Source organism: Hemicordylus capensis, chromosome 1 (assembly GCF_027244095.1).
Source record: "Hemicordylus capensis ecotype Gifberg chromosome 1, rHemCap1.1.pri, whole genome shotgun sequence".
NCBI classification, from domain to species: Eukaryota; Metazoa; Chordata; class Lepidosauria; order Squamata; family Cordylidae; genus Hemicordylus; species Hemicordylus capensis.
Window position 1 is genome coordinate 202767545 of NC_069657.1, and position 14827 is coordinate 202782371.

Consider the following 14827-nt stretch of genomic DNA (forward strand, 5'->3'; position numbering starts at 1 on the left):
AGCAAATTAGCTAAGAGATCACCAGAATAGAGCATTTTCTATATTGCTCAACAGCCCTGCCCCCCCACCAGCACCTCACACACATGAGAGAAGCTCTCTCACAGGACTTACAAGGCAAAGTTGAACAAAAAACATGTATTGTATAACATCCACTGTGTGATAAACATGTGTGAACCAGCCTTAATAATTCCACCATCAACTGATGACATACATGTGTGAATGAGTCAAACTCCACTGATAAAACTTGTGTAATTAGCTTGCTCCTTTCTACTTCAAGGAACAGTCAGGAACAGAAAAGTGGGCAGAAAACCAAAAAACCAAACCTCGGTGGGCAGAAAAGTGGGCAGAAAACCAAAAGCACGGGAAGGGGGTTCCATATTTGCTGTCAGATCCAAGTGACTTGGAGGCTTCCAACCATTTGAAGGCTCATGTATGAACTCCTCTGTGAACCAGCCCCAAGTTTGTGTCTGTGCAAATAATAAGTTGCATATGTACATGCATGTGTGAACTCTAGTCAACAGTTAATTGATGCATGATCAGACCCCACAGAATTACAGAACAGAGAAAGTATTCCAAGTAGTAACACGCTTAGCTCTCCACAGATTATACTTGCCTCTGATAATAAAAAGAGTAATAAAAAGTTTGCAGTTTTCCCACTGGTATTTAGTCAAAGTATCAAAAAATAAAATAAAAAGTAATCATGTATTACCATATACGTAACCATATTCACACTTTATGGATTCTTGGCTATTCTGCTGATAGCATGTTAGAAATAATCTAGCAATTCACTTCCTCCCCAAATGTGGTGTCAACTCTTCAGCTAACCACATTCTGGTTTTACATGTCAATACACTATTCAGAACTGCATTTTTATTAATGACTCTGATGCTATCACTTAATATCAGCCTATGTATTCAACAAAAATCTAAATTGGCAGAGGGGCTATAGCTCAGTGGTAGCACATGCCTTGCATGTGGAAGGTCCCAGGCTGAATTTCTGGTATCTCCAGTTTTGTTTTGTTTTTTAAACCACACCATTACTGGGAAAGACTTTTGACTTGGACCTTGGGAAGCTAGTCAAACTAGATAGTAGTAGGGTACCCTCCAAGACGTGTGCATACACAAGTTTTTTTATGTCTGTTCAGTTAATTTTAGATCCTGCTCAGGTTGAATCAGGAGGACCCCATTCTGACTGCATGTGTATGCACACTGCCTTGATATTGCCACCCAGAACAAAATTCATTCCACGCACTTATGAAATTTTTTTAGAGGGAACACTGGTGTATCGGGTGGGGCTAGATGAGACCAACGGCCTAACTCAGTACAAGTAGCTTCACATGTCAGTATCCCCAAACAATTTATGTTCCAAGTATCATCTGTTCCACAGTTTATTCCAAGCAAATTTCAGCTACTCAGCATTATCGTACCTTCATTTCTTTTCAACTTGATTACTATAATTTCTCTCTTTGTGGATTTATGTGCAAGTATTCCAAATTTCAGTTTTTCAGAATCACAGCTGCTCATCATCTTACCTAAAAACATAAGTACAATATTGCACATTAATCTCTTAACAGATGACAACTTTATAGGCCAAAGTAAACCCCAGCACTTTTTCTGCCCACTGGCATCTGTGTTTCAAACATTTTTGTGATAACATCACACATGTACAATGTTAGCAAAAAAACTGCATGTCCCGATACTGTGTTAGCACAGCAGATGGTGACATACTATTCTGTTTATTTAATTCAAGTCTTCAAGCCAGGTCACTGGTAGACAAAGTTGACACCCATGCTCCATTTGTTTCAATACTGTATCCACACACAAGTAACCAACAGTTTGCAAACTTACATACACACACACCTACCTCTAGGCAGTGTACATAAACAAAATTACAAAAAAAAATTAAAAATTAACACAATTAAAAATAGTTCACAGAATGAAACAATTAAAATAATTTCACAGGATAAACACAATTAAAGAGTTTTTAATTAAAAGCCTGAGAAAACAGGTGTCTTAAGGGGTCTTTTTAATGGCAGTCAGAGATGGAGAAACTCTTAATTTGACAGGGAGTGAATTCCAAAGCCCTAAGGCAAGTATAAAGAGGGCCCGGACCTGGGCCACTTCCAGACAAGCTGGTGGCAACCATAACCAGACCTCCTGAGATGATCTTAATAGGTGGCAAGGCTCATGACAAAGAAGGTGGTCTCTTAAATACCCTGGACCTACACCATTCAGTGCTTTATAGATAATAACCAGCACTTTGTATTTCATTCAGAAACAGATTGGCAGCCAGTGCAATTATATGGTCGCTTCATGTTGCCCCAGAGACCAACCTGGCAGCTGCATTCTGTACCAGCTGTAGTTTCCCAACTATATACAAAGGCAGCCCCACGAACAGTGCATTAGTCAAGGCTGGAGGTCACTAGCATTTTAAGGTCATTTACCTCCAGAAATGGGCGTAGCTGATGTATCAGCTGAAGCTGATAAAAAGCTCTCCTGGGTACTGCCTCAACCTGAGAAATCAGAGAGAGTTTTGGATCCAGGAACACTCCCAAGCTATGTACCCAACCATATCTTAGGCCTTGACCTCCCACAACCAACGCCTCTGTCTTATTTGGATTCAATTTCAGTTTGTTATCCCACATCCAGCTCATTACCACCTCCAGGCAGGCATTTAGGAAAGTGATGCCATTTCCTGATGAAGTTGAAGCTGAAGTCAATAGGGAGAAACAGATTTGGGTGACAACAGCATATTGATAACACCCTGCATTACATATCCTGATCCCAGCAGTTTCATGTAGATGTTAAAGAGCACTGGAGACAGTATGGAGCCTTATGGAACTCCATACAGTAATTCTCACTTTGCAGAGCAACAGTCTCCAAGTGACACCATCTGGAATCTACCTGATAGGTAGGAACACAACCACTGTAGAACAATGGCACCTAATCTCACCTCCCTCAGGTGACTCAGAAAGATACCATGGTCAATGGTATCAGAAGCCAATGAAAGATCCAAAAGGATCAGCAGAGTCACACTCCCTCTATCAATACCTAATTCAAGAGCATCCATCAGGCCAACCAAGGCAGTCTCAACCCCACAGCTGGCCCGAAAGCCAGTTTGAAATGGGCCTAGATAATCAGTTTCCTCCAGGACTATCTGGAGCTGAAAGGTCACCACTCTCTCAATCACCTTACACAACCATGGGAGATTAGAGATGGGCCTATAGTTGCCTAATTCCGAGGGGTCCAATGTAGTTTTTTTCTGAGTATGGTCTAATGATAGCCTCCTTAAGACAAGGAGGAAATCCTACCTTACCTCAAAGAGGCAATTATGATGTTTACCAGACTCTCTCCAACACTGATTGATAAAATAAGCCAAATTGGACAAGGGTCAAGAGCAGGTGGTAGGATGCCACAGTCCAAAACAGCTTGTCCACATCCTCAGGAGTCACGAATTTAAAGTGATCTAGTCTGACCACGTAAGAGGCGTTGCTAGATACCTCCATAACAGACTCTGCCCTAATTGGAGAATCCAGTTTGTCCCAAATAAACTGATTTTGTCCATGAAAAAAAAATTAAAACCATCAAAGCGGGTAACTGATGTTTCTAAATTTGGATTCAAGGGGGACGGGGCTCGTACTAGTCCTTTCACAACCCTAGGCAACTCAGCTGCATGTGAACTTGCAGATACAACGTGGGCAGAAAGGAATTGCTTCTTTGCTGCATGCATTGCCAGAGCATAGATCCTCAGACATGCTCCATGTTGTAACCACTGTTCCCTTTAAAGCATGAGCATGCTCACAAGTTTTTGGATGTCCGTTCAGTTCATGTTAGATCCCGCTCAGATAGAATCAGGAAGGCCCCATTCTGAATGCAGGTGTGTACACACTGCCTTGATACTGCCACCAGAACAAAACTCATTCCGCACAGAGATGAAAATAATTAGAGGGACCACTGGTTGTAACCTGCCAGATTCAAGTCAAGTCTTTCTCCATTTGTGCTCTAGTTATCTACCTTATCACTTCAACTCCCATAACTCTTTCGAATACCATGGAGCTAATTTGAAGCAGGTTGGAGAGGACGCTTACGAATGATTGTGTTTACTGCCCTAGTGAGTTTGTTATTCCAATTTTGCACCAGAGCATCAGCAGAATCATCCGTAGGGGTTCCATTCTCCTCTACAACTGTGGATAATGGAACCACAGATAATGGGGCAAGTCAATAGGATTGGGGGAGGAGTTTAGGTTCCTGGAGTCGTAATAACAGTGGGAAAGTGTTGAAGACCGTGAAAATAATGGAAACAAAGTGCCCTACTGTGCTTTGCAGGTCTTCAGCTGTCCCACGATGCCACCCCAATATCCAAGTTTGCCTTTTCTCCCAGATTTTTCACAGGGATTTTTTAAAACTTATTTTAGTTAAAAAATATTTAGTTAAAAAAATAAAAAATAACTTAAAAACTTATTTTCAACTAGGTTTTTTTAAACTAATGGCTCCTTTCTTCAAAAATAAAATGGTGGCTAGAAACATCAGAGCTCATTTCTGGCCACCCTGAAACCACAGAGATGTTGTAATTAATCCCTGTAGACATTTTTCCATGTATGCAGAGATCAGATGTCAACTACCTGACCACAGATAGGTGGAACCATGGATGTCGGGTCCACAAATGGTGATGTTCACTTATATTAAACAGCACTCCCAACACTTCCCTGCAGTTGTTCATTGTAGAGAAAGCCGAAAGTGGTGAATGGGCACTTTTGGTTTGTCCACCATTACTGGCTTTCTCACACTGAAGAACCTCAGGTTTCCCTGGGACACAATTTGAAAGCTACTGGCCTAAGTCATAATATGAAGGGTAAACATTAAGTCCATATAATAGACTCTGACATGCTTAGGCTTTTCTTCCCAGGAAGACTGAACAGGATGGATATCCCTGCTACAATACCTCCATACTTTCATTAAGTACCTTAACCATTAATGCATAATTAACCATTAATGCATTGTAGTTCATAACTACAAGATTCACAAAGAAGAACTTGTCTATATATAAAATCATACAAGAATTGAATACATGCAAAGCAGGCTTCAAAATGTGAATGGTCTTACTTTATTACTTACTGTATCTGTTGCTGTTTCCAAAAACATTGGGAATCCTTGAGACTGATTCAGCATCCCATCCTGTGAATTTAAATTAGAATTTTACACAAGTTTTTTTTTTCTGGGTGCTTAATATATAAAACTTTTCTTACACCTCAGAGAATGAAATTCATAGTAAAACAAGAAAATGAGACATTGTACCCATTATATAGTCACTTGTATATATGAGAGTTGAAAACTAGGGACAGAGAGGATGAGGAAGTTTTCCCCCTTCTATTATATTAAACACATTGTTTCCATATTCTCAAGGGATGATGGGAATTGGTGGAAAATCAAGAACTAAAACTCATGAAGTTTGTTTATACTGTTTGCAAGCTGTAAACATTCAACAAATAATAAAGAAGAAGAACTAAAAGCAAAAGAAAAGCTATGTTAATGAGGGATGAAGGCCACTAGAAAACTGGAATAGTTGCTGTCTGCCAAAGCATTTACTCAAGACATGTGTTCCTCCAAACATAAGCTATTCCATTCAAATCAATAGTGGAACCTCCAGGAAATTATCCTTGACTAAATCAGCAATTCCTGGTTAATCAAAATGTCTTATTAGTGAATCCAAGTAAGTGCAGCAGACATCATAATCCCTTCATGCCATGTTTAGCCACAATCAAAAGGGGTATTAGAATGGTGGGATTTACTAGGTGAAAAGGGTGTCACATGAAACCCTTGAATGTACATGTGGACCTCCATCCCCATCCCTGCTGTTGCCATACTGATTCTTATGCAGCCTTAACACTGATAGTTTAAAGACAAGTTTGCACCTGCTGCTGTGGAGCGAATAGAATATATCCACTGATCCAGGAAAAGTATGCCTGGTTATATAGTATAACTCAGCATCAAAAGCCAACACACTGCCAACACCAATCATACATCTACACTTCTAGAGCTGCCAGTCATCCAGGTTCTAATCATAATTCCCATGTACTGCTGGCCCACAGCATGCTACAGACTCAAGCCAAGTAAGTACTGCATAGTGAACAGACTTCATGCCAAACACACCATTCATGGGGGAAGGAATGGAAGCAGTTGGTGTATGGAAAAAGAATTGTGACTTTCAAATAGGCTGCAATTGAAGGATTGCCAGAAAGAGCTCAACAAATGGTGGTCAATATTATTTTAATACAAAGTACCTAATGGCACAGCGGGGAAGTAACTTGCCTCGGGAGCAAGAGATTGCCGGCTTGAATCCCTGCTGGTATGTTTCCCAGACTATGGGAAACACCTATATCAGGCAGCAGCGATATAGGAAGATGTTGAAAGGCGTCATCTCATACTGCACAAGAGATGGCAATGGTAAACCCCTCCTGTATTCTACCAAAGACAACCACGGGGCTCTGTGGTCTCCAGGAGTCAACAACAACTCGATGGCACAACTTTATCTTTTTTACACCATTAAAAGTATTCCCACATTTTAAGTTGGAAAGCTCTTCAGCACAGTATATTTAAAACGATGGTAGAGAGAAGTTTGTCTCCTAAACACGTATTTGTTCAATTTTTATACTGCCCCTCCAAAAAGGCCTTAAAGAACATAATGTTTTATATATATTTTTTGTTTAGTCCAATTACTCAAGATATATTTTTTAATTTCTACTAGAGAACTGTCTGTTTACAGCTCAGGCCCTTTATCTATGTCAAAGGAAAAATTATCTGATAGCACTTCCATATTTACAGGGTCACTTAGCAGATAAAGAAGCAAAGGATAAAATATTAACCAAGTGATTATGACCTTCTGAGCAGAAAATTCATCAATCTTCTCCTCATTGAGCACTACTAAAGAGCTACACAGGCTCTTATCTCTGGCTCAAGCCAATGGTATCCCTCACTACTGTAGAAGCAGCAACTGCTATTTTCTTTTCTCCTAATGCTCTTCCAAGATTCTGGATTGTACCTTTAATATTACAGTTTGAAGAAGTTAAAGCAAAGCAGTCTTATGGACTGGGTTGGAGCAGCAAAAACCCACCCCATCCTAAGCTTCTGGGAAGTTTGGTGGAATGCAAAAATTTGCATTCCACCAAAGGACTGCATTTATCTTCTACACTTTGCTCAGGGGCATTTATTTACCGTGTCACAGTTCTATATCAGACTCCTACCATTTCTGATCGCTTGGATTCCACCCCCCACCCCCGTTTATTATCCCTTGCTTGCTCACCCTTTCTCCTCTTTCTGGTTGTTTCTCTTCTCCCCTTACAATTCTTCTGTTGAGGATTTGTTAATAAGTCTGCCAGTACCAAACTGACATACACAAGATTATTTGATTTTGATCACCTAGCAAAGAACAGTCCTCCGGGTATTTATAAAAAATAAATAAAGACAAACATATATGCAAGCACAACTGAAAATATCAGTCTACAAAATCAAAGCAGAACAATCCAAGAAGTTTCAGAAGAGGCACACATTCTTTTGAGAAATGTAATTCTCCATGAAATATTTCCTACCCAGCTCTCTATATAAAGAAGCCACACTCAGTATAGCCTCTCTGGGTGCCCCAATATTATGGGGCAAACCAAATCCCAAGGATACTATCAGAACTCCACAGGAGACAGTAAATAACAATGTAGGTTTTGCAACTGTTCTGCCACATTTTTTCAGTTACTATGCAGATAGTTGCATCAGATATATGCATCAGATAGTTTCAATTTCTTCGCTATGTAGAAATTGGTGATGGGGGGGGGAGAGAATGATATATAATAAACATTAGAATTAGCCCTTTGAAACCATCTCCTCACTTTTACCTTACATTCCCCCTTCCATTGAATCAGTTTCAGAGAAGACAATGCTCTGTGTAAACTAGAATATAAATTATTTAGTGTAACATTAAACTTCACCATGGCAATGGAACAATGCAGCTGTTCCTAGCTGCACCTAAAAAAAAACCATAATAGAGCAAGGGAAAGGAGGAAATCAATGCTAACTAGATTACAACAGGAATCCCCATATGATAAGCTATCTGCAGAGCCACCATTTTTTCATGTGCAGATGATTGTAAAGATCAGTTACATGTCCTTGGTTAAAGAAGGTAGGTTTTTTTGCTGCTTTAACTAGGTACCAGTTACTAGTTTTAGTCATTTATCCACAGGTTTTCCAGATCCTTTAAAGACACACACACACACTCCTCCCTCTTTATTCCTCACACAATGCTTTTAAATTTTTTTTAAGTAGCTTGAAATCATGGAGATTCTCCCATCCAGCCACCTTTCATTGGGCAGCATGGTGCAATACAAAGGGAAGAGGAAAAGGTAATATTATAGGAACAATGGACCTGTCCAAAAACTAACGGATACACCAAACGCAATTCAAAGCACTGCTGTGTTGAATCAAGCAACACGCCCCAGTCGTGCATTTCCTCTACAAAACCGAAATAAGATGCCAAAGCCCTGACTCCACCGTAAGTAGCAAAATAGCGAGAAGAACAGTGCCCGGGTTACATATTTACTAACAGTAACATGTCACAGCAAAGGATTCACAGAAAAAACCACATCCATCCATCCAACCAATCGTGGATGCTGGCTTCTTTCCCTCAGTACTCCCTTTTCTTTTCCTCAAAATCACATAACTGGAGGGTATTTTTTGGTGTGTGTGGTGGTGTTGTTTTAAATTAAAGCCAAAATAAAAGGTCTAGATAAAATCATTGAGTAAGGTCAATCAGAAGTAGCCAAAGAAGGCGAGATGCTTTTTTTAGAAGGAGAGCATGCCATAAGGAAGGAAGACGGCTGCCTTTCCACACTCACCCACTTGTATTCAAGGCAGGGGTTGGCAAGTGACAATACAAAGGAAGGGGAGGCGGGGGAGCAAAAGAGAGCGCCGGAGAGGCAAAAGGCTGACTCTCCCCAGAAGGACGGGGTCGCTCAATACAACAGATTATGTACAAAATCTACCAAACACGCAAGTTACAAGAAGAAACCTGTTGCTCTGAGCTTAACCCTTACAGCAGGGCATGAGAAATGTGTGGAGAGGCTGGGCAGGAGGAAAAAGAGAGCCTGCTGCTGCTCTTCTTGTCGCGGCGGGGTGAACCCGCAGAGGAGATAAATTAAAGGGCACAAATGCCCAGGTTAACAGGAAGTCCTAACAGAAGGGGAGCTTGGGGGACGCGACTCCCCCCCTAGGGAGGGATCCCCATGAGAGCTCGTTTTGGCACCCATGCCGGCACCCCATGCCCCCTCCCACACGCCCAGCAGTCCCACCCCTTTACCTCCGTGGACAGAACAGAAGCGAGAAAGCAAACCCAGCAACGCCGGGAGCGGCCCTCCCCGACGTTGCAGCGGCTGACGGGGAGACAAAGGCGCGCCCAGGCCGCTAGGCCGGGGCCTGCACTGCTCCTTTCCCGCGCCCTCCGTACCGCAGCCACCGAGAATCCCAGCGAGCGAAAAAGAGACTTACCTGGGCCCAGGGCAGCTGGCTCTGGGCGGCCTAAGGCGCCGCGGTGGAGCAAGAAAGGCGGGGCAAAAAGGCAGGCGGGCCGAGCGGAGAGGCGGGCAAGCAGCTAGCTTTAGCAGCGCTTCTGCCTTCGTTGCGCGCGCCTAAGCCCGGCCTGCCGGCGCTGCCCCGCCGGACAAAAGCGGTGGTTGCTGGTGGGTGCTCCTGCCACTGCCGCCCCTTCGCCCTTCCTACCCACAGCGCCTGACAATCAAGCCTTGCAGGGCCGAGTCGCGCCGCTCACTCGCCTAGCCCGCCCACCTTTGCAAGCCCCTAGCCCACCCAAACTCGGCGGCGGTGCTAAAAGGAACCCAGCGCGGGTCAGAAAAGGCGCCGGGGAGCCATCCTATATCGCGCCGTCACACACTCCCCTCGCCCCGCTTTATTTATTTATTTATTAAAAAAAATATACTCAATACTGCAGCTGCTTTGAGGCAGGGTCAGCCAAGAGACTGCAATAACAAGCCCCACCCTGAAGGAAAACAATGCACCAGCCAAGCCACCCGCCTTTCCCTCTCTTATCCCCCACTCCCCGTGGAGAGGCACACGCGCGTGCAGAGTGGACGATGCGCGCCTGTCTTCTTTTACATCCCAATTGTTTGCCTCCCTTATTTTCTTACGATTCCTTTCCAATGTAAAGCGGTTCGAGAACTTTTCGTTGAAAAGCGGTATATAAACAAGAGCACTGCTACTGCACTCTTAGAGCAGTAGGAGTAGTACCCACACCACGACTAGAAGACGAGGCTGCATTTTTTTCAATTAACAGAGAGTCATCTGTAGGTTTAAACTGATTTTTTGTCCTTTATTTTTCCTTCAACATAAAGTCCAAATTCACATGTGCATTTTGAAGTGTTTTATGCGCCTCTCCGCCATCTATCCTGTGGTAATGTCTATGTGCATTGCCACAGTTCACAAGTGGCACTTTCCCCGTGTTCATGGTCACCATACTTCCACCTAGTGTAGAAGACGGGACCCTAATCCCCATTTCCCTGCGACAGCATTCCCTTGTTGAAGTGATTTGATTGGCTTGTGTCGTTGCACAATTCGACCCTGTGACCTGTGTTTACTCAGAAGTAAATCCACCCAAAATTGATTGCCGCCACAGTGCCCTAGGGTAACATTTTTGTCACTGTATATCTTGAACAAATAGAAGATGGATAACAGAGTTCCAATATAGTATGTAATGCAGTTATTGTTTTTCCATGTGTTGTGTTTTATTCTGTGTTTTATTGCCAGATCAACATTTCATGAAGGACACTCTTTGGGGATAGTATTCAAGGCTCACAATACTTTATATCAGATCAGTAACTTGATTGTGGTTTGCAAATGCTGCTACCAAATTCACTTTAACTGGGCTAACTAAGCAGGATATAAAAATTTTAAATAAATGACAGGATCCGGACTAAGTGAGTCAAGACTAAGAACAGTTGAAATCCATGAGACCAGTTACTCATGATGACTGATTTCACTCCCATTTATTTCAATGGGACTTAGTCATACATAAATCTAGATCCTTCCCAGAGTTTCCCCCTCACAAATATCTTCAAGTTTGTGCTGGTCTAGGTTTATGTGGAGGAAGGTTATGTGAAAATACATCGGGGTCCATTTTCATGTAACTGGCTGACTGCTGTAACTGCCTGTGGCAGCTTCAGAAAGGGCTGTTTCAACAGCAACAAGTGCCTATAACTTGGCATACATGTTTTGCTAGTTTAATTGCTAATTCTACCACATAAATGTATAAAAGAAAACAAAAGTCTGCCATGCTGCCCCATTACAAGATAAGTCTCACCATCATGAAAATGAATGAGGCCTGAATAGACCACATGCTGTTTGGCTTATTTGAGCCATGGGGGCCCTTGTTTCATGATGAATGAACATTGGACCAGGTGAACCTGATTTAGTTCAGTTTTTCATTCATCATGAAATGAATGCACACCCCTAGTCACCAGATATAGAGAGTCTAGAACTTGACATGGCTGCTGTATCTTTACACGTTTGGTAGCAAATTGGGGCTTCTATTCTGTATCTTTTTTATTTGGCAATCCTAAGGGGCAAAGAGATTTCTGTTCATTTTGGGGGAGAACATGCTTTGAATGAATCACAATAAGTGGAATAGAAAACCTTTTGCTCCTGAATAAGACAATATGCCAAAAGACACTGGGAATATTGTATGTTTTTAAAATACATTTATCCACTTCAAGCATCATTTCAAAGCTTTGCCTCTCTCTTGTGGCTTCCAGTTGCCTTGGCGCTGCCTCTTCCTTTTTCTGCTGTGTTTCTCCCTACCACTCCTCTCCTTCTCCCATAGCATACAGCCTCTTCTCTTAAGTGCTGTGTGGTTTCTTCAGAGCTCACATAAGAACAGCCCTGCTGGATCAGGCTCAAAGCCCATCTAGTCCACCTCTTCTTATCCTCAGTTCCCTGTCTCTTCTGCCCTTTCCATTAAGCTTACTCCTTCTTCCACTATCCTTTCCTCACAATTCTTTTTCTCAGTCTGTTGCCTACTCTGCTTCACTGATCCTCCCACTACTTTGCCTCTAGGTTTCTTGACCCTTAGCTTCTGCATCTCTCTATATCAAGCCCTCAGCTGGCTCCAGTGCTGTCATGTCCTTTGTACATGTTCATGTCCTTGCATTTTAATTTCGCTTAGGAACTTTTCCTTTCCAAACAAAAGTCGATGGCACACATTCTGAGCAATTTAAATGTTTGTGTTCACATTATATGACATCATGCCAGCTCAGCCAATTGGTGTCATAGGGACATAGGAAGCTGCCTTATACTGAGTCAGACCAAAAACGAAGAAATCCCCCGTGTCAGACCAATGCATAAAAGTCTGAAGAATACAGTGGACTATATATATATATCTTATTAAACCTCTTTATAGGACTCTCTAGAGAGAATACCTAGATAAACCATAATGAAGAAAATTGCTTCCTCTGAAGATGCCAAAAACATAAGTATAAACTGAAAACATTATAATACATAAATCAAAATCAGCATTGTGCATGCAAGCATGCAAATGCTCTTCCCAGAGCAGTAGGAGAGAGGGCATGCCCTCAATTCTGTAGACTTCCCAGAGCAGCCTCATCCATAAAAGCATAAGAAAAGCCCTGCTAGATCAGGCCCAAGGCCCATCTAGTCCAGCATCCTGTTTCACACCGTGGCCCACCAGATGCCTATGGGAAGCCCACAGGCAATTGCTGAGGGCATGCCTTCTCTCCTACTGTTACTCCCCTGCAACTGGTATTTAGAGGCACCTTGCCTCTGAGACTAGAGGTGGCCTATAGCCCTCAGACTAGTAGCCGTTGGTAGACCTCTCCTCCATGAATTTCTCTAAAAGCCATCCAGGCTGTTGGCTGTCACCACATCTTGTGGCAGAGAAGTCCATTGGTTGAGTATACGTTGTGTGAAAAAGTACTTCCTTTTGTTGTTCCTAAATTTCTTGGTAGTCAAGTTTCATGGGATGACCCCTGGTTCAGGTGTTATGCAAGAGGGAGACAATTTTCTCTCTATCACCTTTCTCCACACCATGCATGATTATATAGATCTCTATAAAATTTTATAGACTGTCCCCTCAGTCATCTTTTTTCTAAACTAAAAAGCCCCAGGTGTTGTAGCCTTGCTTTGTAAGCAAGGTGCTCCAGGCCCCTGATCTTCTTGGTTGCGGTGAACAGAACTGCACATAGTACTCCAAATGTGGCTGCACCATAGTTTTATACAAGAGCATTTTATTAGTAGTTTTATTTTCAAACTCCTTCCTAATGATTCCAAGTATGGAATTGGCCCTTTTCACAGCTGCTGCACATTGCCACACACTTTCAAAAAGCTGTCCACCATGACCCCAAGATCCCTCTCCTGGTCAGTCACTGAGAGTCCCAGTACCAATCCCTGGGGGACCTAACTTCCCTCCATTGTGAAAATTGTCCATTTATTCCTACCTTCTGTTTCCTGTCCTTCAACCAGTTAGCAATCCACACATGAACCTGTCCCCTTATCTCATGACTGCTAGGTTTTCTCAAGAATCTTTGATGAGGAACTTTGTCAAAAGCTTTGGGGGGATATATATATATTCACACTTATATCCTCTTCTTCCTCCGAGAGCTCAGAGGTAAATGGTTATTTTTATCCTCACAACAGCCCTGTGAGGTAGGTTAGGCTGAGAGATACATGACTGGCCCAGTGTCATCCAGTAGGTTTCATGGCTGAATAGGGATTTGAACTCTGGTCTTCCCAGTCCTAGTCCAACACTCTAACCACTATGCTATGCTGCATATGTGAGATCTCAATATATATGTGAAGTTGGGTTTTTAAAAATTCAATATGCATCATTATACTTGTTAACACTGAACCACATTTGCCATCTTGTTGCCCACTCCCCCAGTTTGGAGAGATCCTTTTGGAGCTCCTCGCAATCTCTTTTGGATTTGGATTAAATAGTTTGGTGTCATCTGCAAATTTGGCCGCTGCTTACCCCAACTTCTAGATCATTTATGAACAAGTTAAAGTGCACTGGTCCCAGTAGCGATCCCTGGGGGACCTCACTTCTTACTTCATTGTGAAAATTGTCCATTTATTCCTACCCTCTGTTTCCTGTCCTTCAACCAGTTACCATTCCACACATGAACCTGTCCCCTTATCTCATGACTGCAGGGGTTTTCTCAAGAATCTTTGATGAGGAACTTTGTCGAATGTTTTTGGAAGTCCAGGTATACTATGACAACTGGATCACTTTTATCCACACACCTGCTGACACTCTCAAAGAGTTCCAGAAGGCAAGATTTACTTTTGCAGAAGCCATGCTGGTTCTCATTCAGCAGGGCCTGTTCTTCTATGTGCTTAACAATTTTATCTTTGAGACTGCTTTCCATCAATTTGCCTGCAACAGACTTTAAACTAACTGGGCTTATAGCTTAATGTTATCCCCTAAGGGCCTCATCCCCTAAAGTGTCATAGGCTTCACTGTTATTACTACAGCACAATATAGATTTTTAAGTATGCCATTTAGGCAATTAGCGCACTTGTTTCTGAAAACTTAAAGTATGTTCAGTTTAATTTGATAATAAGTAGGTGTCAACTCAGGTTGATAAAAATACACAGTTACATCATTCTTAAAGGTCCTTAAAGAAAAGAGAAAGAAAGCATGTAATAGGCGAAGGGAAATAAACCTTCGTAATGTTACAAAAAGAGAAGTTATGCCAAGAAACGGCTTGAGTCTTTATGCCAAATGAGGTCACTGTTAAAGAGATTATTATGCAGAAAACAAT

The 14827-nt window shown here is 42.2% G+C and overlaps 1 protein-coding gene across 4 annotated transcripts in view; it reads right to left on the reverse strand.

Moving 5' to 3' along the window:
• SESTD1 (SEC14 and spectrin domain containing 1) overlaps positions 1-10037 on the reverse strand; it is a 96027-nt gene extending 85990 nt beyond the window's left edge. For 2 of the 4 annotated variants that reach the window (XM_053269156.1, XM_053269166.1), the window contains exons 1-3: positions 9528-10037; positions 5115-5174; positions 1427-1531 (exon numbers count right to left, since the gene is read on the reverse strand). The gene's annotated coding sequence lies outside the window, so the exon portion shown is untranslated. Of the gene's footprint in view, positions 1-1426; positions 1532-5114; positions 5175-9339; positions 9478-9527 lie in introns of those variants that run through there. The other 2 variants (XM_053269136.1, XM_053269146.1) reach the window with 2 other exon arrangements.
• Positions 10038-14827: the final 4790 nt, after the last annotated feature.